Source organism: Rhinopithecus roxellana, chromosome 5 (assembly GCF_007565055.1).
Source record: "Rhinopithecus roxellana isolate Shanxi Qingling chromosome 5, ASM756505v1, whole genome shotgun sequence".
NCBI classification, from domain to species: Eukaryota; Metazoa; Chordata; class Mammalia; order Primates; family Cercopithecidae; genus Rhinopithecus; species Rhinopithecus roxellana.
In genome coordinates this window covers 37446045-37467743 of record NC_044553.1, presented here as the reverse complement: position 1 = coordinate 37467743, position 21699 = coordinate 37446045, and the positions used below count along the sequence as shown (strand labels likewise).

At 39.7% G+C, this 21699-nt stretch overlaps 1 protein-coding gene across 7 annotated transcripts in view; it reads left to right on the top strand.

Moving 5' to 3' along the window:
* GABPB1 (GA binding protein transcription factor subunit beta 1) overlaps positions 1-21699 on the top strand; it is an 80709-nt gene that overhangs the window by 24098 nt on the left and 34912 nt on the right. The window lies entirely within an intron of this gene.

Genomic DNA, 21699 nt, shown 5'->3' with positions numbered 1-21699 from the left:
ATTTGCTGTTCCATTTCCCTGGATCACCAGGGTCAGCCAGAATTCTTAGTTCTAAGCAGTCAAATAATCTCTGGTTAATTTAACAGTAAAGGAATTTATCACAGGAAGAAGCTGCTACCACTACTGTCATTGGAATCTGCTACCATGTTTGCCACAAAGGGTTCTACACACTCTCTGCTTTTTTAATGCACTATCTTCCACATTAAGGTCCAGCACAGATGCTTCTCTTGTGGAGTGGAGGTCATACGACGGTACCCTTGCCATATGGGAAGCAAGGAAGGCAGTACTCGGTAGTAGACAGAGGTTTCTGCCTTCTTTCAAGATTCCTATGGAAAGGAATTCCCCAAGGACAAGAAGGTGTTTTGATGCTAAGCAACCAAGAAAATGACTTGTGCATCATGATGCTTCCTTTGGATCCTCCCTTGGCTTGCTTTTCCCTTTCATTCCTGTTTCTACTCAGTTGTCACCTCCTCAGAGAGGCCTTTTGTAATCACTTTCTCCAAAATGGCAATTCCCTATCCCTAATCTAGTACTCTGTTTCTTGCTCTGCCTTACTTTTTCTTCATTCCATTTATCACTGCCACAACCACCACTACTACTATTTTACTTCTTTATTGTGAAGTTCTTATCCCAGAACATAAGCTCCTTGCTCTTCATATGCTCAGTAAACATTTGTTTGTTGAATGAAGGAGAAACATGTAGATTATGCTATAAATTGCTGAGGAAATTTAAGAACTCAGAAAGTTTTGTTGGAGAAAAGATCATTTAAAAATGGGCTTTGATTGAAGTATAGAATTTGGAGAGAAAGGATGTAACCATTCTAAAGTGGAAAAATCGCATGAGGGGAGGAGACATTGGGTCTGGAATAAGGTAAGTGTGTATGGGATGAGGAAGGAGAATTGTTTAAAATCAGATGACTGTCAGGGCCCTATATTAAGAGAAAAATGGATGGAAGTAAATGTGTGAGGCACTTGACAGAGGGACTCAAATTGCAAGGTAAGATCTTGTGATTGCTAGAGTAAGAGATAACTAGTTTTTTTTTTTTTTTTTTTTTTTTTTAATTAAAAAGTTTGTGATGGGCCGGGCGTGGTGGCTCACGCTTGTAATTCCAGCACTTTGGGAGGCCGAGGTGGGCGGATCACGAGGTCAGGAGATCGAGACCATCCTGGCCAAGATGGTGAAACCCCATCTCTACTAAAAATACAAAAATTAGCCGGGCGCAGTGGCAGGCGCCTGTAGTCCCAGCTACTAGGGAGGCTGAGGCAGGAGAATGGCGTGAACCTGGGCGGCGGAGCTTGCAGTGAGCTGAGATCACGCCACTGTACTCCAGCCTAGGCGACAGAGCGAGACTCTGCCTCAAAAAAAAACAAAACAAAACAAAAAAAGTTTGTGATGGTGTTTTCACATAGCCGAGTACTATGCACTTGTAAAACAGAATGAGAAAAATCTCTGTGCAGTATTTTCCAGGATACATATTAAATGGAGAAAAAAAGCAAAGTACAGAACAATGTGTTTAGTATGTTCCTTTGGTGTGAGAAGTAGGGAATGGTGGCTGGGCATGGTGATTCATGCCTGTAATCCCGGCAGTTTGGGAGGCTGAGGCGGGAGGATTGCTTGAGCCCCGGAGTTTGAGACCAGCCTGGGCAACATGTCAAAACCTCATCTCTCCAAAAATTAGAATTAGTCGGGTGTGGTGATGCGGGCCTGTAGTCCCAGCTACTTGGGAGGCTGAGGTGGGAGGATCACCTGCATCTGAGAAGTCGAGGCTGCAGTGAGCCATGATCATGCCACTGCATTCCAGCCTGGGTGACAGAATGATATCCTGCCTTGAGGAAAAAAAAAAAAAAGGTAGAGTGGAAGTGTGGAGAATAAGAATATGAGAATATGCAAATTTGTATATGTTGCAAAGAGAAACACTGAAAAGACAAATTAGAAACTAATAACATTGTTACCCTATGGTAGAGGGTATGGGAAATACATGAAGTAGGGATGGAAATGTGATTTCTGAATGTGTTTTTTTATTATTTAGTTTTGATTTTTGAATTAGTAAATACACATTCAAAAATTATAGTAAAATCAAAATTTTTTTTTTTTTTTTTTTTTTTTTTTTTTTTTGAGATGGAGTCACGCTCTGTCACCCAAGCTGGAGTGCACTGGCCAGATCTCAGCTCACTGCAAGCTCCGCCTCCCGGGTTCACGCCATTCTCCTGCCTCAGCCTCCTGACTAGCTGGGACTACAGGCACCTGCCACCTCGCCCGGCTAGGTTTTTGTATTTTTTAGTAGAGACAGGGTTTCACCGTGTTAGCCAGGATGGTCTCGATCTCCTGACCTTGTGATCCGCCCGCCTCGGCCTCCCAAAGTGCTGGGATTACAGGCTTGAGCCACTGCGCCCGGCCATTTTTAAATCCTTAAAATTGAAGACAAACTTGAACAATTGCATCCATGTGTATATCAAAATAGTTATTTAAATACATGGAGAAAAACTATTTCAGGTGACTTTGGAGCTTAATACTAAATGGCATATATACTAAGGATAAAAAGAACTGCAAAAAAAACTCCACCTTTATTCATTTTATTGCTAGTTGTAATATTGGTATTTTAATTTTGACACCATATGATATGTATTATAGGATAAAGCCAGTAAGTCTTTATGTGAATGTATTAGTAATCAATAGAGATACATGTATAAAATCAAAGAAGCTAAGCACAAAACCTGTAATTTTGAACCTGAATTATAAATGTCAATATGAATTCATCATTTGTAATACACATTTCTTAATCCATATAAATTTGTTCCTTAGCTCTGTCCACTGAGAGGACTTAGAAACACTTTGTCACCTTGGTAGATGTGAGCTCTTCTAATACCCTAATTTTTGGTCTTTAAATACTTGTACTTGAAATAATCCAGGACTCCTTGAAGAAATGACTGATTCTGGGTCTGGGGAAGGGGACATACATAATGAACCTGGAACAGCTTGTGCCAAAACCAAGAAAGCTTTCAAAGATGGAAAAGCCAAATTGAAAAGGCTCTCCTTGGCCAAAACTGGGACAATTTGAACATCAGAAGAAATAAGGAGAATAATTTATTGAGAAAATGATTATATAACAATAAATAGAACAAATGGAGGTGGCTAGGTGGCTATTATTCTTTACTGTGAAAATTGGTAATGAAAAAGAATTATATATTTGAACTGCCTTTTGAGTGGGAACCATTTTATATTTAGTGAGGAATGCCAAATCATGTAGAAGGAATTAAAGAATTTGAAAGTGACAATTTGTTACAACCTGTTATGAATAATTACTTTGGGCCAGGATCATTAATGGGTGCTAAAACTGTTAGACAAAAATGTTTGATTGGGAATTGGATATTCCCATGGAGCCAAAGTACGATTCCACAGATAACTAGATTACTAGTTGGCCTCAGGCTAAAAGAATATAACTTTACATTGGAAGGATTAGACTATCACTAACCTAGCTATTATTCTTAGTATCATTAAAAGTGAGCCAAAAAAGATGTGCTTCCTGATGTGCTTCAATATCAAGCATGTCGCTATTGAAATTTTTTGTCTAAAATTTTAAATCTGAATTTTAATTAACTTCAGAGACTTAGTTTGTAAGGCATATGGAAGATCAAGAAATTACATGCTATCTTGAGGAAGAAATTAAAAAAACTCAGTATGAGGTACAGATGAACCAACCATTCTCTTCAACAAATCAATGTCATGAGGGAGAAAAACGGGAGAGGTAGATGGGAGAAAGGGAAAGTGTCCTAGAATAAACTTGATTTCGAGATAGAGTAACCAAATACAACATGTGTAAACTGTAAAGTCCCTTTTTATTTTTTATTTTTTTTAAAGAAAGGAGTAGGATGAAGCAAGATGACCAGCTTTTAATTTAGAATGTCAGTGATGGGTATAGAGGTGTGTGTATAATCAAACACACAAACACACATATACAGTACATATTATATATACGCATGTATATTTTCTATATTTGAAAATTTTTATAATGAAAATTTAATTTTTTTGTTTACAGATACTTAGGTTTTTTGGAGTTTCTTTTTTTTTTTTCCTGTTACAATAATGTTTTTATAAACATTCCTTTCCTTGTTTATGTGTTTAAGAGTATACCAATATAGGGTAGCTAGTAGTGGAGTCCCTAGGTCAAAGAGTAGGCACAGCTTTTTTGTTTTTTAGATGGAGTTTCGCTCTTGTTGCCCAGGCTGGAGTGCAATAGCATGATCTCAGCTCACTGCAACCTCTGCCTCCCAGGTGCAAGCGATTCTCCTGCCTCAGCCCTCCTAGTAGCTGGGATTACAGGCGTGCACCACCACGCCCAGCTAATTTTGTATTTTTGGTAGAGACGGGGTTTCTCCATGTTGGTCAGGCTAGTCTTGAACTTCTGACCTCAGTTAATCTGCCCACCTCAGCCTCCCAAAGTGCTAGGATTACAGGTGTGAGCCACCACGCCTGATCAGCACATCTTAAACTCTACTAGATGTTCATAAGTTGTTCTTCAGAATGATTGTATTGGTGGGGATTTTGGACAAGGGAATCATGAGACATACGTCTTCCCTACTAGATGGTGAATTCTTTAAGGGCAGGTACTGTGTAGAGGTTCAAATATAGAAATGTTTGATTGAATACAATCGTATTTTAGGGGGATTGCCTGGCAGCAGGATGGAGAAATTGAGTTAGGTCAGCTGAGAGACCATTGTGATGTTTAAGGTATGAGGCAATGAGTGTGTAAGACCAGAGGTAGTAGAGAGGAGGGGACGGATATGAGAACTCCCGAGAAGAAAGGATCAGAATGTATGCATTCTTTTTTTTGTTGAGGAGAATATTGATGGTTCATTTTTGTGACTTACAAGAACCAGCAGTTTATTGGCTTAACTTTGTAGGAAGCAGGTAAGTTATACTTCCCTGATTAAATCAAAGGCATCTTCTGGCTAATTCCAGTAGAGTTCTAGCCTTTTCTTTATCTTCTACTTGCACTCTTTTGAAGCCTCTGTTTTTTTCCTGGGATACATTCATGTGATTTAAAAGCAACTGATAGTTGAATTGGGCAAAGGCACAGTCAGTGGCAAAGATGAGGAGGATTTAGTAGAATCTATGGGCTCCTTCCTTGTCAAATGAATTTGTGAAATATTCCAAGGATAAAGGCTGTCTCCTCCTATGGTTTTTAGAAGGAAAGTGTATTCAGCACCATAACGGGCAGTTCATCATGTGCAGTTTTTATTATTTTTTTTAAAGACAGGGTCTTGCTCTGTTGCCCAGGCTGGCATGCAGGAGTGTGATCAGTGCAGCCTTGACCTCCCAGGCTCAAGCAGTCCTCCCACCTCAGCCTCCTGAGTAGCTGGACCACAGGAGCATGCCACCAACCCTAGCTAATTTTTGTTTTTCATTTTTTTTTGAGATGGAGTCTCGCTCTGTTGCCCAGGCTGGAGTGCAGTGGCGCAATCTCAGCTCACTGCAACCTCTACCTTCCAGGTTCCAGTGATTCTCCTGCCTCAGCCTCCCCAGCAGCTGGGATTACAGGCGCATGCCACCATGCCCAGCCAATTTTTTTTTTATTGTTTAGTAGAGATGGGGGTTTCACCATGTTGGCCAGGCTAGTCTCAAACTCCTGACCTCAGGTAATCCACCCACCTCAGCCTCACAAAGTGCTGGGATTATAGGCGTGAGCCACCATGTCCGGTTCTTGGCGAATTTTTAAAAATTTTTGGAGAGATTAGGATTTCACCATGTTGCTCAGTCAGTCTGGTCTCAAACTCCTGGGCTTGAGCAATCTTCCCACCTTGGCTTCCCAAAATGCTGGGATTACGGGCATGAACCACCATGTCTGGCCTAGATGAAATTTTTCTAAAAGAATCCCCTTGGCTGGGCATGGTGGCTCATTCCTTTTGGCACTTTGGGAGGCCGAGGTGGTTGGATCATCTGACATCAGGAGTTTGAGACTAGCCTGGCCAACATGGTGAAACCCTGTCTCTACTAAAAATACAGAATTAGCTGGGCATGGTAGTGGGCGCCTGTAATCCCAGCTACTTGAGAGGCTGAGGCAGAAGTATTGCTTGAGCCCAGGAGGCAGAGATTGCAGTGAGCTGAAATCATGCCATTGTACTCTAGCCTGGGCGACAGAGCCAGACTCCATCTTAAAAAAAAAAAAAAAAACCCCAAAACCCTTATATCTTATTTTAAACATTGTGACTTCTTGCATATTCTGAAGTTAGTGACTTCAAGAAGTTTGGCCAGGCCGGGCATGGTGGCTCACGCCTGTAATCCCAGCACTTTGGGAGGCCGAGGTGGGCGGATCACGAGGTCAGGAGGTCGAGACCATCCTGGCTAACAGGGTGAAACCCCGTCTTTACTAAAAATACAAAAAATTAGCCATGCGTGGTGGCAGGCACCTGTAGTCCCAGCTACTCAGGGGGCTTAGGCAGGAGAATGGCATGAACCCAGGAGACGGAGCTTGCAGTGAGCGGAGATTGCGCCACTGCACTCCAGCCTGGGTGACAGAGGGAGACTCGGTCTCAAAAAGAAAAAGAAGTTTGACCAATGATTCTAGAACAGCTCTCTCCAGTAGAAATATAGTGAGCCACATGTTATTATTATTATTATTATTTTGCCATTGATTGCTCTATTCTACATCCACAGAAACAGAACCAGACAGGGAGTGATGAGATTTGCACCTGGGTCACACAGCTGATCTGGCAGAGGTGGGGTCTCAACTTCTGGCTTTTAACCGTGCCTTTTTTTTTTTTTTTTTTTGACATAGCATCATATTGCCTTAGTGCCCTCAAAATATTATTTGTCCAGTTTGTAGTTACTGACTATTGGAGGCCAAATCTTGATCTAGTCCCACTTACCAGTGGGGTACACTTGTCCGTCTTCCTCATGGAAACAGCTTCATCCTGACACCCTCAAAGCACATTTGATCCTTTAGGGACTTCACCTTTTGTAAATCACAAAATTTACTTAGGACCTGACATTTAGAGTCAGAAAGGAACACCCATTACTGAACACCTTCCTTGGGCATGGTGTTTTCAGGGAGCTACGCATGTCTAGTGGGGCCGGCCTTCTAAAAAGTGGAGACAAGAAACCGCCTACTCATAATCCCACAGTTTCCCCAAGGAGCCAGAGATTCTTGGGTCTAGCTAACCTCCTTTAACTATTTTCTAAACAGCTAGTACTATAACCGTAACTTGTGCCCATAAAAAGAACCATGGAGACCAGGCGGGGTGACTCACACCTATAATCCTAGCACTTTGCGAGGCCGAGGCGGGTGGGGTGCTTGAAGTCAGGAGTTTGAGACCAGTCTGGCCAACATGGTAAAACCCCGTCTCTACTAAAAGTACAAAAAAATTAGCCGGGCGTGGTGGCATGCTCCTGTAATCCCAGCTATTTGGGAGGCTGAGGCAGGGGAATTGCTTGAACCCGGGAGGTGGAGGTTGCAGTGAGCTGAGATCGCGCCACTGCACTCCAGCCTGGGCGACAGAGTGAGACTCTGTCTCAAAAAAAAAAAAAAAAAAAAAAACCAAAAAAAAAGACCCACAGAGACATTGGGAGCAGTCAGGGCAGTGGATCACTGGAGGGGCTTCAAAGCCAGGGGAGCCCACTTTTGAGGCTGAATGTCTCACCTACTAGCTTTGTGACCTTGGTCAGGTGACTTTTCCAAACCTTGGTTTTCCCATCTGTAATGTGAGTATAGGCAGTACAGCCCCTACTGCTAGGACTGTGTGTAGGGAGATGGCGCTTGGGCACACAGCACTCACCGAATGCAGGTCATTAACAGTGGGAGACAGCAGTAACTAAGATTTATTGAGCACTTACTGTTGGCCTGGTGCTTGCCGTCAATGAACTCATTAAAAAAATTTTTTTTTGAGATGAGGTCTCATTCTGTTGTCTAGACTGGAGTGCAGTGGTGCAATCACAGCTTACTGCAGCCTTGACCTCCCTGGGCTCAGGTGATCCTCCCATCTCAACCTTCTGGGTAGCTAGGACCACAGGTGTGAGCCACCCGCCCCGCTAATTTTTATGTATTTTTTGTAGAGACAAGAGTTTTGCCATGTTGCCCAGGCAGGTCTCAAACTCCAGGGCTCAAGCAATCCACCCATCTTGGCTTCCCAAAGTGCTAGGATTACAGGCATGAGCACCACACCCAGCCATTTTTTAAAAATTAAAATTAAAATTTTATTTATTTATGAATGAATGAATGACAGGATCTGACTCTGTTGCCCAGGCTGGAGTGCAGTGGCACAGTCGTGGCTTACTGAAGCCTCAAACCTCTGGGCTTAAGTGATCCTCCCCCCACCTCCCAGCCTCCTGAGTAGCTGTAGCTGGGACTACAGGGAGACACCACTATATACAGCTATTTTTTTTTTTTTTTAATTTTAGGGAGGGATGATGTCTCTCTCTGTGTTTCCCAGGCTGGTCTTGAACTTCTGGGCTCAAGGGATGCTCCTGCCTCAGCCTCTCCAAATTTTGGGAGCAACTGTGCCTGGCTAATTGCCTCTAATTCTCAGAACAACCCTGTGAGAGAGGTTGTGCTATTACCCTCAGTTTACAGATGTGTAAACTGAGGCATAGAAAGGGTGAATGACTTCTCCCTGCCTCACTGTGGGTCCTTGGCCACTTCTTGCCTCTGCACGTGTTTTTTTTCCTTTCCCTTAGGCAGGGATTAAAAAAGGGCATCTATGTTGTCTTCTGGAGCCTGTAGTGAGAGTAGTGCATTCTATTAATTATGATTGGTTTTATTGTCATGGCTCGTAAAAATGATGGGCCAGCAGGTACTGCAGTACCAAGGTTTCCCATTTCCCCCATGGGCCTGATCCTAGGGTAGCAATTTCCCATTCCTCTGCAGTGGTGCCTGCAGCTACAGATTTAATTTAAAAATTTCTAGTAGCCACTGTGCAGTACAGTCTCGAACTCCTAGGTTCAAGTGACCTTCCTGCCTTAGCCTCTCAAGTAGCTGGTACTGCAGGTGCACGCCACTGTGCCCAGCAAAATTAATTTTCGTAATAGCGTTTAATCCCTTATATCTAAAATATTATTATTATTATTTTTGGAGACAGGGTCTCACTCCTGTTGCCCAGACAGGAGTACAGTAGTGTGATCACGGCTCACTGCAGCCTTGACTTCCTAGGTCAGGTTATTCTGTCACGTCAGCGTCCCAAGTAGTTGGGACTACAGGCATGTGGCACCATGCTTGGCTGATTTTTTTGTATTTTTTGTAGAGACCAGGTTTTGCCATGTTGCCCAGGCTGGTCTTGAACTCCTGGCCTCAAGCAATCCACCCACCTCAGCCTCTCAAAGTGTTGGAATTACAGGTGTGAACCACTGCGCTTGGCCCTTCCAAAATACTGTTTCATCAAGTAATCAGTATAAAAGTTATTAATGAGATATTTTACATATTTTCTTGCTAGCAAGTCTTCAAAATCTGGTATGTTATATTTATAGCACATCTCAATTTGGACTAGCCACATTTCAATGCCCAGTATCCTTGTATAACTAGTGGTTACTGTATTGGACACCTCAGTTTTTTTTTATTTTTTTGAGATGGAGTCTTGCTCAGTCGCCCAAGCTGGAGTGCAGTGGCGCAATCTTGGGTCACTGCAACCTCCGCCTCCTTGATTCAGGTGAACCTCCTGCCTCAGCCTCCCGAGTAGCTGGGACTACAGGCATGCACCACCACACCTGGCTAATTTTTTTTTTCTTTGTATTTTTCAACATGTTGGCCAGGGTGTTCTCAAACTCCTGACCTCAAGTTATCCTCTAGCCTTGGCCTCCCAAAGTGCTGAGATTACAGGCATGAGTCACTGCACCCAGCCTGGGTACCTCAATTTTAGAATATACCCATTTGAAACCTTTGAACTCAGTTTGGTGTACTGATTTGATCTACTGTCATTGAGGGTGGTCTTGAGCTGATTTTGCTTTGTAATATTATTGCTAGTTATTAGACAAGTTCTGGCTTCCTGCCTAGATTTTTCTATGCTAACTTGGCAGGTCCAAGAGTAATTCTGAGGGTCCCAGACGAAGCCAGTATCTACATTTATTATATTCACAATTTTCTCTTTTGACTAAAAAACAGGATTGACCTCAGATTTTTTTTTTTTTTTTTTTGGTCACATCTGTCAATTTGAGTTGCTGCCAATAAAAAGATAATATTCAGGCAAGTTCCAGCCTTGTTTAGTTATAAGAAATTTTGTTACAACAAGGTTGACGTAAGTATTCAGTAAGCATTCTGTTACGATATTTTCTAGGGTTTGTGAAATTTAGATTACATTAAAAAAAAGTCAAATGTTATGATGTTTTTGGTTATTCCAAGTATTTCTGGAGTTTCTACTGTGTGCCAAATATTGTTCATTCAATGGATTAATATTTATTGAACTTTTTTTTTTTTTTTTTTTTTTTCTGAGATGGAGTCTTGCTCTATTGCCCAGGCTGGAATACAGTGGCGTGATCTTGACTCGCTGCAACCTCTGCCTCCTGGGTTCAAGTGATTCTGCTGCCCCAGCTTCCCGAGTAGCTGGGACTACAGAATGCCCTTTTAATGCAGACTTTAAAAGTGATAAAAGGGTTGCCGCATCTTTTACTTCTTAAGTCTTTTTCTCTCCTTGGTGGTAGTGGGATGTCCTCAGATTATGGTTACTGAAAGAAAGTTATCTTAGAAGGAAGTTTTTTTATCAACTTTGTGAGTATGATTTCATTGGAACTGGTCTTGACTTTAGGAAGATCTGGCTCTGAGATCAAGGTTCTGGCTGTGGGGAGTGGAGACCTTGTGGAGAAACAGTTATTCTTGTACACTGATAGTGGGAGTATAAGTTGCTACAATTTTTTGGTAGATAATTTGGCAGTGTCTAATCACAATTAAAATGTGATTTTAAGCAAGTCTAGCAATCCTGCTTCTCACAATAATTTCTAGAACAGTGCTAACTCGTGTGTATTGCAGCACTATTTGTAAAGATGAAAAATTAAAATAGGATCATATAAATAATATACTGTATATTTGTTTCCTGTTCCTATAGTGTAATACTTTCCTATTTGCTATAACAAATTGCCACAACCTTAGTGCCTTAAAACAACACAAATTTATTATTTTATAATTCTGGAAGTCTGAAGACCTAAAATTAGGATTTCGGCAGGACTGTTCCTTCTGGAAGCTTTAGGAGAGAATCTGTTTTCTTTCCTTTTCTAGCTTCTAAAGAATGCATGCATTTCTTGACCTGTGGCCCCTTCCTCCATCTTTAAGGCCAACAGCATAGTATCTTCACATCTCTCTCATCCTTTCTCTGATCTCTGCTTCCTTCTCCCTGACTGTGACCTTTTGCTCCCAGTGTCACATCTCCTATTCTGATCCTCCTGTCTCCCTCTTACAAGAACTCTTGTGATTACTTCATACTTGGATAATCCAGGATAACCACCCTAGTCAGGATCCTTAATTTAATAATTTCTGCAGAGTTCCTTTTGCCATGTAAGGTAGCATATTCACAGGATCTGAGAATTAGGATCTAGACATCTTTGGGGGAGCATTATTCAGCCGGTCACACTCCATAGTACTGTGCAGCCAGTAAAAAGACTGTGTGTACTGACACAGGAAGATTTCACTGATAAAACAAGAGGATTGGCCAGGAGTGGTGGCTCACGCCTATAATCCCAGCACTTTGGGAGGCCAAGGCAGATGGATCACTTGAGGTCAGGAGTTTGAGACCAACCTGACCAAAATGTTGAAACCCCATCTCTACTAAAAATGCAAAAATTAGCTGGGCCTGGTGGTACATGCCTGTAATCCCAGCTACTTGGGAGGCTGAGGCAGGAGAATTGCTTGAACCAGGGAGGCAGAGGTTGCAGTGAGCCAAGATTGCGCTATTCCATGCTAGCCTGGGCAACAAGAGTGAAACTCCATCTCAAAAAAATAAAATGAAAAAAAGAAGATTGCTTGTGAATGGGGAAAAAAGCAAGTTGCCAAACAATATAGTATGATCCCTTTTTGTGTGTTTTTGAATTTTAATTTTTTATTTTTACCCACCCTCCTGACCCCTTTGTGTGTTTTTGTTTAAAAAGAAGTAAGCATTGTGTGTATGTGTTTCTATACGCATAGAAAAGATCTGGAAGAATGCACACTAAACATTTGGATAGTGGTTACTTCTGAGAACACAAGGATGTGTTGAGATGACTTTAAACTGTATAATTCTTATGTACAGTAAACGTGTTTGTTTATTGTGATTTTATTTATTTATTTATTTTTGAGATGGAGTCTCACTGTGTCACCTGGGCTGGAGTGCAGTGGTGTGATCTTGGCTCACTGCAACCTCTGCCTCCTGGGTTCAAAACAATTCTCCTGCCTCAGCTTCCCAAGTAGCTGGGATTACAGGCGGCTGCCACTACGCCCAGCTAATTTTTTGTAGTTTTAGTAGAGATGGGGTTTCACCATGTTGGCCAGGCTGGTCTCGAATTCCTGACCTTGTGATTTGCCCGCCTCAGCCTCCCAAAGTGCTGGGATTATAGGCGTGAGCCACCGTGCCCAGCCCTGTAATTTTATTTTTGTGAAAGTATATGTGCAGAGTTCTGACTTATAAGTGGGAACTGAACAGTGGTTATACATGGATATACAGTGGGTAATAATAGGGAGGGTGGGAGAAGGGCAAGGGTTGAAAAATTCCCTGTTGGGTACAGTGTTCACTCTTCAGGTGATGGGCACATTAAAAGGCCAGACTTCACCACTATGCAATATATACATGTAACAAACTGCACTCGTACACCCTGAATCTATAAAAATAAAAACTTTTTTGGCAGGGCACTGTGGCTCATGCCTGTAGTCCCAGAATTTTGGGAGGCCGAGGCTGGCGGATCATGAGGTCAGGAGATCGAGACCATCGTGGCTAACACGGTGAAACCCCGTCTCTACTAAAAATACAAAAAAATTAGCCGGGCGAGGTGGCGGGCGCCTGTAGTCCCAGCTACTCAGGAGGCTGAGGCAGGAGAATGGCGTGAACCTGGGAGGCGGAGCTTGCAGTGAGCCGAGATCGCGCCTCTGCACTCCAGCCTGGGCGACAGAGCGAGACTCGGTCTCAAAAAAAAAAAAAAAAACCAAAAAACTTTTTTTAAGGAAGAAAAAAATTAAATGTGCGCATAGTTGAAAAAGTAAAAAATATAAGCCTTCTGATGAAAATCCTATACTCAGTTGTGTTATTTTTTCCCACCCCAGAACCCTCTTTCCCAGAGGTCTCCATTTTATGGATCTTTTAGCTCTTCGTATTTCTAAATAACAAATGTATGCTATTTCTTGATTTTTTTCCACATCAGATACCTTTTGACTTTCTACTTACGAAGATGAGGCTTCAGCTGTTTTTCCCTCACCATTTATCTTTTCAATATGATTACACTGAAAATTTTGCTCTACATTACACCCCAGGAACTGTTATTCTTAGCTAATCCGCGTCTGTACCACAAAGGAAGTGTGTGTGTGTGTGTGTGTGTGTGTGTGTAAAGGAAAAACTATACAAGAGACATGTATACCTTTATGGTATAGTTTTTTTCTCCCCTCTGAAAAATAGTCTAGTTTTTTCTTTTCTTAGTTTTCTTATATCCGTCATTAACCAATCCCAAACTCCACTGGCGTTCATTCTCTTCTTGGGAGACTTACCAGCCTGTCTTTTCCTTGGAGACCTCCTTCCTGGAACTGTGTTCTCTGGCTCCCATCTGGGTTTGCTTTCTATGCCTGTGTCACAGTTGTTGTCTTGGGGTCTCCCTTCACCATCATTTTGGGTACTCTCTCCTATTCTGTTTATGTTGGATCCTTTATTTCCTGAAGGCCTTGATTAATTCTGGTTTACTCTTGGTTTTGGTGGAATGTGTCATCTAGTGGTTTTCTGAAAAAGCGGTATATGGGAGATACATATATGGATATAATATTTGAAAATATTTAAAAAAAAAAATAAAGGGGAAAAAAACTCCATTAAGTAAAATGGGCGTGGGGGAAAAATCCAAATATACCAGAGTTCATTGATGATTTATTTTTCTGTTCAAAGGAATTACACTGGGAGACACTAAACTTAAATCGTTGGAGGACATGCCCTTTATATCCCAGCAGATTCCCAGTGTTCTCCAACTTAGGACACAGGAAGAATTGAGAATATGAGTTGGGTTTTAAGATCAAAACTAGTGTTCTTTCGTAAATCTTTTTATTTTTCACTTGCTTCCTCGCAAAATGGAGACAATAGTGATCTTGTTAAGGCACTTCAGATAAAATGAGACAACGCAGATAAAGAGCAAGATGCTAGGGACTGTTTTTGTTATTATTGAAATTGTTTTCTTATGAGACTGTAGGCAACTAAATTTGGAATATTTTCATACATGTACACATGATTATAATATGCTAAATTTTACTTGGAGTCATATTTTACATACTTTTACTATGAAAAATGCTTTCAATATCTAATGTACATTAAAGACTTTATCACCTTATCTGTAACCTAATTTTGAAAAAATGCTTTTTAATAAAAGTTTTAATATTACATTAGTAATATATGCTTGCTATAAAAAATGAAAACTTAGAAAAAAGTAGAAAAAAGGGAAAATTCATAATTTTCATTACCATGGTGTATTGTCTCCAAGTTTTTTTTTTTTTTTAAATTGTTTCTTTCTTTTTTCTTTTGAGACGGAGTTTTGCTCTTGTTGCCCAGGCTGGAGTGCAAAGGGGCAATCTCGGCTCACTGCAACCTCCACCTCCTGGGTTCAAGTGATTCTTCTGCCTCAGCCTCCTGAGTGGCTGGGATTACAGGCGTTAGCCACCACACCAAAAATAATTCTTTTTTTTAATTATTATTATTTTTAGTAGAGACGGGGTTTCACTGTGTTGGCGAGGCTGGTCTTGAACTCCTGACCTCAGGTGATTCACCTGCCTCGGGCTCCCAAAGTGCTAGGATTACAGGCATGAGCCATCACGCTCGACCCCAAGTGTTTTTCTGTTAAGATCATGGTATATATACAACTTAGAGTCTTGATTCTTAAACTGTTACATACTGTTTGTAAATATTTTCAAATGAATATATATACTATTATTTTTTAAATATTTTTATCTTTTAGAGATCTGTACTGAAATATTTAGAGATAATATGATATAATGTCTAACACTTGCTTCAAAACAGTGGGTGGAGGTGGGAAATGAGTCGGCCAAAAATTGATAATATTTAAACTAAATGTTGGCTTTGTGGGAGTTTATTATACGACTGTCTACTTTATGTATATTACAAATTTTTCATAATGTAAAATAAATAAATCACTACAGTATTCCATTATGACATATCTTTTTTTTTTTTTGAGATGGAGTCTTGCTCTGTCGCCCAGGCTGGAGTGCTGTGGTGCAATCTCGGGTCACTGCAAGCTCTGGTTCCCGTGTTCACACCATTCTCCTGCCTCAGCCTCCCAAGAAGCTAGGACTACAGGCGCCCGCCACCATGCCCGGCTAATTTTTTGTATTTTTTTAGTAGAGACACGGTTTCACCATGTTAGCCAGGATGGTCTCGATCTCCTGGTCTTCGTGATCCACCCGCGTTGGCCTCCCAAAGTGCTGGGATTACAGGCGTGAGCCACCGCGCCCGGCCTGACATATCTTAATGTCTTTAATCATTGTTTGTAGTTGTTTTTTTCCTTATTTTAAATAACATTAGCATTAATGTATTTAGATTTTTGAAAAGTTTCCTTATGATGGGTTTATATGAGTAGAATTACTAGTCAAAGAGTATGAACATTTTAAAGACTTTGGATGTGTGTGTAGGATGTGTGTGTAATACAAAAAGTGGAGAAAATCTTTAGGAGATTTATATTGGATTTATAATTGTACTTATTGAGCATAACAATTATATAAAAAGTTTATTTTAAAGTTTTAATGTGAGTAGAGCTTATTAAATATATTTATAATAGGTGTAAACATTTTTAAAATTCATACTCTTATTTAAGAGTGTTAGTAACCACTCACGTGGAACTGGTACTTTATGATTTTATAGAGCTTTCATGTCCAGTAGATGCCATAATCCTCACAACAACTCTATAAGCTGTAAATTACAGAAAAATTCAAAACAAAATAGACTCTTAAGTTTTAACATGTAGTTATTGGTAGTAATTCCTGTTACCACTAGATGGCTCTCTTGGCATGTACTTTTGAGCAAAAGTAGCTAGTTTGGATAATAGATTTATTACTAACATACATTTTAATTGGAGTAAAGAACTTATTTGCCACACCAAAAAAGCAATATATTTTTGTTGTTAAACTAAATGATTAAAAAAAAATCTAGCACTTTATCTCTGAGGATTTTTGTTTGTTTTTGAGACAGTCTTGCTCTGTTGTCCAGGCTGGAGTGCAGTGGAGCAATCTCAGCTCACTACAACCTCTGCCTCCCAGGTTCAGGGATTCTCCTGCCTCAGCCAGCTAAGTAGCTGGGACCACACCAGGCTAATTTTTGTGTTTTTTTAGTAGAGATGGGTGGGGTTTCACCATGTTAGCTAGGCTGGTCTCAAACTCCTGGCCTCAAGTGATCTTCCTTTTTGGCCTCCCAAAGTGCTAGGATTACAGGCTTGAGTCACTGCACCCATCCAGGATTTTAATATATAAATGTTGAACTGAGTAAATTAGTGACTTGACCTGGAGCTATGTTCCCCTTGGTCAGTGTAGTTATCTTATTACAATTGAGTTCCTCTAAGGGTCAAAAACTATGGTGAGTGTGTGTGGTCCCTGTCAGGTGAGACAGAGTGAAAATGCTACGATTTTGTTGTTTTCATTATTTAAAACTACTAATTATCTTGACAAGAAAATCAGAGCACCTTTGATTTTTGTCTTGCTTGATCTTATGTGTATTTTCTTCCATTGATTTCAATCTTATTAGATCCATTGCCACCTTTTTATAATAAATATTTTGTATTGCCCCTTCTGCTAACTTTTTTTTTTTTAGTTTTTTTTTTTTTTTCTTTTTCTCCCTTCTAACTTTAAGTGAAAATCATAGTTGCTGGGTGCAGTGGCTCATGCCTGTAGTCCCAGCACTTTGGGAGGCTGCAGTAGGCAGATCGTTTGAGCCCAGGGGTTCAAGACAAGCCTGGGCAATGTGGCAAAAACTCATCTCTACAAAAAATACAAAAATCAGCCAAGTATGGTGGTGCACTCTTGTAGTTGCAGCTACTGGAGAGGCTGAGGCGGGAGGACTGGTTGAGCCTGGGAAGTCGAGTCTGTGGTGAGCTGTGATCTCGCCACTGTACTCCAGCCTGGGCTACAGAGAGAGTCTATATCTCCAAAGAAAAGAAAGAAAATCATAGTTAATGTTACTGATCTGCATAATTTCAAAAAAATCATGTTTTGATTATAATATAAAGGATAATTTGAAAAGAAGCAATTTATAATAAAATGTGTATTAAAATATGTAAATACTTGAGCACACTACATTAGATGTCACAGTGAGGTAGTAAAATGCTTATGCTGGCACATAAAATCACTGTGAATGTGATAGCTGAACAAGCTGATTGATATATGATATTGGTGATGCACATGCCAAAATGGCATTGACGTGATTTTCCAAAATGACAAACAACTCTTAGTAAATTTCTGAACAAAACAAATAGATTTATAGTACGGCTGCATTCTAGAATATTTAGAATACATTAACACTGTGGAAAAAATACATTTTGTTTACATGTTAGATTCCAGCCTTGGATATGTTTTCAATGGAATCTTTGAAAATTATCCAGAACATGTGACAATTCTTTGTCCTACAGGACTATTCCCTCCTTTGCTGGACCTCTCGTATCCTTGGCGCTTGCCCATTAAATGCTAGCAGAGCATCCGCACCTTCAGTCCCCAAAATGCCGCCATAAACATACAAAGGGCTCTCAAGGGGGCAGTGCTGCTACCAATGAGAACCACTGATTTCCAAGAATCCATCTCATTAATCTACCGTATGGCTGTATTGCTCATGGAAATTTAAAACCACAGTAACTTAAGTTTATTTGGTCCTAAACTGTGATATGTTTTGAATAATTAGGACAATTGAATAATTATGGACAAAGTTGATTTGTTCAAATGCTTCATGATTTTATTATAATTCATGTAAACAGATATATGATTGATATTTTAAGTTCCCAATGTTCTACATTTTCTTTATTTTTTTCTGCTCATCCCATCTAGTAAGTCAGGAACATAAAACTTTCCTTAATGTTGTCATTTGTTTAGTTGACAGTCGTACAATGTAATTTGTCCCTTTGAAAAAAACATTTTTAAAATTAGGTAATATAGTAACATTATAGAAACTTTGTAAAATGAAGACAAAATTTCCCATAATCATTCCATCCTATACAATTGTTAATATTTTTCAGTATTTTATACTTTATATGCATATTTTGGCAAAAAAGTTTTTTATCTTTTCATAATGTGGCATAAATTTTTTGTTGTTTATATAGCTTCAAAACTGTTAGGTTAAATTACTGCACTGTTCCTTTCGATTCTACAGTTCAATCATTTTCCTACCTTTAGATTGGTCACATTATGAGTTATATATAATATATATGTGTATGCATATATAATCTTTACTGATAGATCTGTTTCAATATATTTTTCCTTTAGAATAGATTCTTAGAAGTGGGGTCACTTACTGGGTCAATGGACTCAGATATTTTTGTAACTTGTTAAATTTGCCAAGTTGACTAAAAAATAAAGCTGATCCACTTATATTACTATCAGCATATCTGAGTTGTCAATATATCAAAGTATCAGTTTCACCTAATTCTTGGCTGCATCAGTAATTACTTTAAAATTATTAACTTTATGTTAACCTGATTAGCAGTGACACTGAGCATTTTCTGCCCTTGTGAATTATTTCTATTTTCTTTTCTGTAAAATGTATGGCCTGTCTTTTAACTATTGATGTGTTGGGTCCTTGCTGTTTATTTCCCGCCCCTTTTCATTTTGAGTCAAGTCTTTTAAATAAGTAAAACATGACTGTTTCTTCTAGTCATTTTTGTGGTAAATATATTTCTTTGCCATTTCTTATTTTATTTTGATTATTTTATTTTAATATGTAGAAGTTGCACATTTTTATGAGACTCAACAATTATCTACCCATAGAAAATACTATGTGTTATCAAAGAAAGAACATAAGATAGAGAGTCAAAAATCAGGGTTCTGGACAGAGATATTTATAATACTTGTTATATTTGACAAAGGACTCATATCCAGAACATATGTGAGAATGCTTACAAATCAATAAGAAAAAGACAGACAACCCAGTTTCAAAAAATGGGGAAAAGTCCTAAACTTCGCAAAAGATACTCAGATATCTAAACCATTTGGCAGTATGTATGCTAAATGAATGCAAACTGATTTTATATTACCTGTGTAAAACCTATTTAAAAATATTTATTTTTGGAAAGATATATTTTGTTGTAAAGCCAAATTTTGTATCATTCAGAGTATAGGTGCTATATTTGTTAGTGTGACCAGTTCAGATTTTACCATACTTCTGTAGGAGAGAGGTCAGTTTCTTTTTGCTTTATCCTGCCGTTTAATAGGAAATTATTTTTGCAGGTTTCTTGCCTGTTGAATATGATGTTAATTTTTGCTGTCCAGCAGTTACATATTATCTAGGAAAAAATGCCTCATTGGAGATCAGTAATCTCTATAGATCTTAGTGACTTTAAGCAGGATTGAGGAGTATCTTGGCTTTCAGTGACTCCATCAAGGTTATGAGAGAATAGGAGAAAAAAAGGAAAGGAAATCAGAAATGCAAGGATGAAAATGTTGCAAGTATCACAGAGAAGTGTATTTAAAAAAAATCCCATATAAATCCCACAAGTACATGTGGTTGTTTTTCCTATTCTTTACTCCAGAATATAATATATATATATTTTTTGTGGAGATGGAGTCTCACTCTTATGCCCAGACTGGATTGAATTTTTCGTAGAGACAGGGTTTCACCCTGTTGGCCAGGCTGGTCTCGAACTCCTGACCTCAAGTGATTCACCCACCTCGGCCTCCCAGAGTGGTGGGATTACAGGTGTGAGCTGCTTTGCCTGACCATAATATAGATTATTTTTATCCTTACAAATGAAACAATTCTAAGAAATTCTTTCTTGCCTTGTGACGAAGGCCTGTTTGGGATATGTATATCTCACCTAATTATTGTGCAAGCCTCCAAGTGTTAGTATCTGTCCCTGGTTACCTCTTTTGTGCTTATTTCCATCTTACCTAATTCACTAAAAATTATAGGCATAGTTCTGTTTATTTTCGTGGACAGCTTTTCTTATAATTACCCCTTTTAGATTTCTTTTCTTTTCTTTTTTTTTTTTTGAGACGGAGTCTCGCTCTGTCGCCCAGGCTGGAGTGCAGTGGCCGGATCTCAGCTCACTGCAAGCTCTGCCTCCCGGGTTCACGCCATTCTCCTGCCTCAGCCTCCTGAGTAGCTGGGACTACAGGCGTCCGCCACCTCGTCTGGCTAGTTTTTTGTATTTTTTTTAGTAGAGACGGGGTTTCACCGTGTTAGCCAGGATGGTCTTGATCTCCTGACCTCGTGATCCGCCCATCTCAGCCTCCCAAAGTGCTGGGATTACAGGCTTGAGCCACCGCGCCCGGCCCCCTTTTAGATTTCTTGACAGCCCTTTTAATGATGTAGAACATTTCAGTTCTTCCTGGCAGAAATAACTTTTTCAAGCCCCATTTGCCAACTTCCTTCTCACACATACACTCCTTTCTCTTCCTTATTGAGTGCAGGTTGAGTATCCCTTATCTGAAATACTTAGTCCAGAAGTGTTTCAGATTTTGGTTTTTTTCAGATTTTGGAATGTTTCCATTAATACTTACTGGTTCAGCATCCCTAATGCAAAAACTGCAAAATCTAAAATCTCCAATGAGCATTCCTTTGATGCTTAAAAAGTTTCAGATTTCAGATTTTTGGATTAGGGATACTCAACTTGTAATAATTGTTCATACCAGGTGGAGATACACTGATCAACCTGCCATTACTCTCTTTATAACTTACTTCCTCTTGACTACTTACCTCAGCCTCAGAGTATATACTTTTTTTGAGATAAATTTGTACCCCAGGCACATTTTTTCATTGTAAATCTCAGGGGTTCCATATTTCCCTTCCCTACAGGCCTAAAATTCTGCGTTTCCTTATTTAGGATACTGTATAACATAATTGAGTAATCTTCCAGCTGGATAGTCTTTCCGGGTTTGGAAACTTTCTTCTGAGAACTGTCATCCCTTGAATTTGAATGTTTGTGATACATTCAAATCTTAATTTACCTATATTCTACTGTCATAATCTTTTTTTCTGACATATATTTCAATATTTCTTATTCAAGAAGACACAAATACATACATACCCATGCACACCTCACATCCCAGGCTGGGACATTAGCCTTTTAACATATATTAAATTCAAGACACAGGATACTCTTTCCTGGTTTTTTTTTTTTTTTTTTTTTTTTTTTAAGACAGAGTTTACTTTGTCCCCCAGGCTAGAGTGCAGTGGTGCGATCTCGGCTCACTGCAACCTCCGCCTCCTGGGTTCAAGTGATTCTTGTGCCTCAGCCTCCTGAGGAGCTGGGACTATAGGTGTGAGCCCCCACACCCAGCCAATTTTTTATTTTTAGTAGAGATAGGGTTTCACCATGTTGTCCAGGCTGGTCTCAAACTCCTGGCCTCAAGTGATACACCTG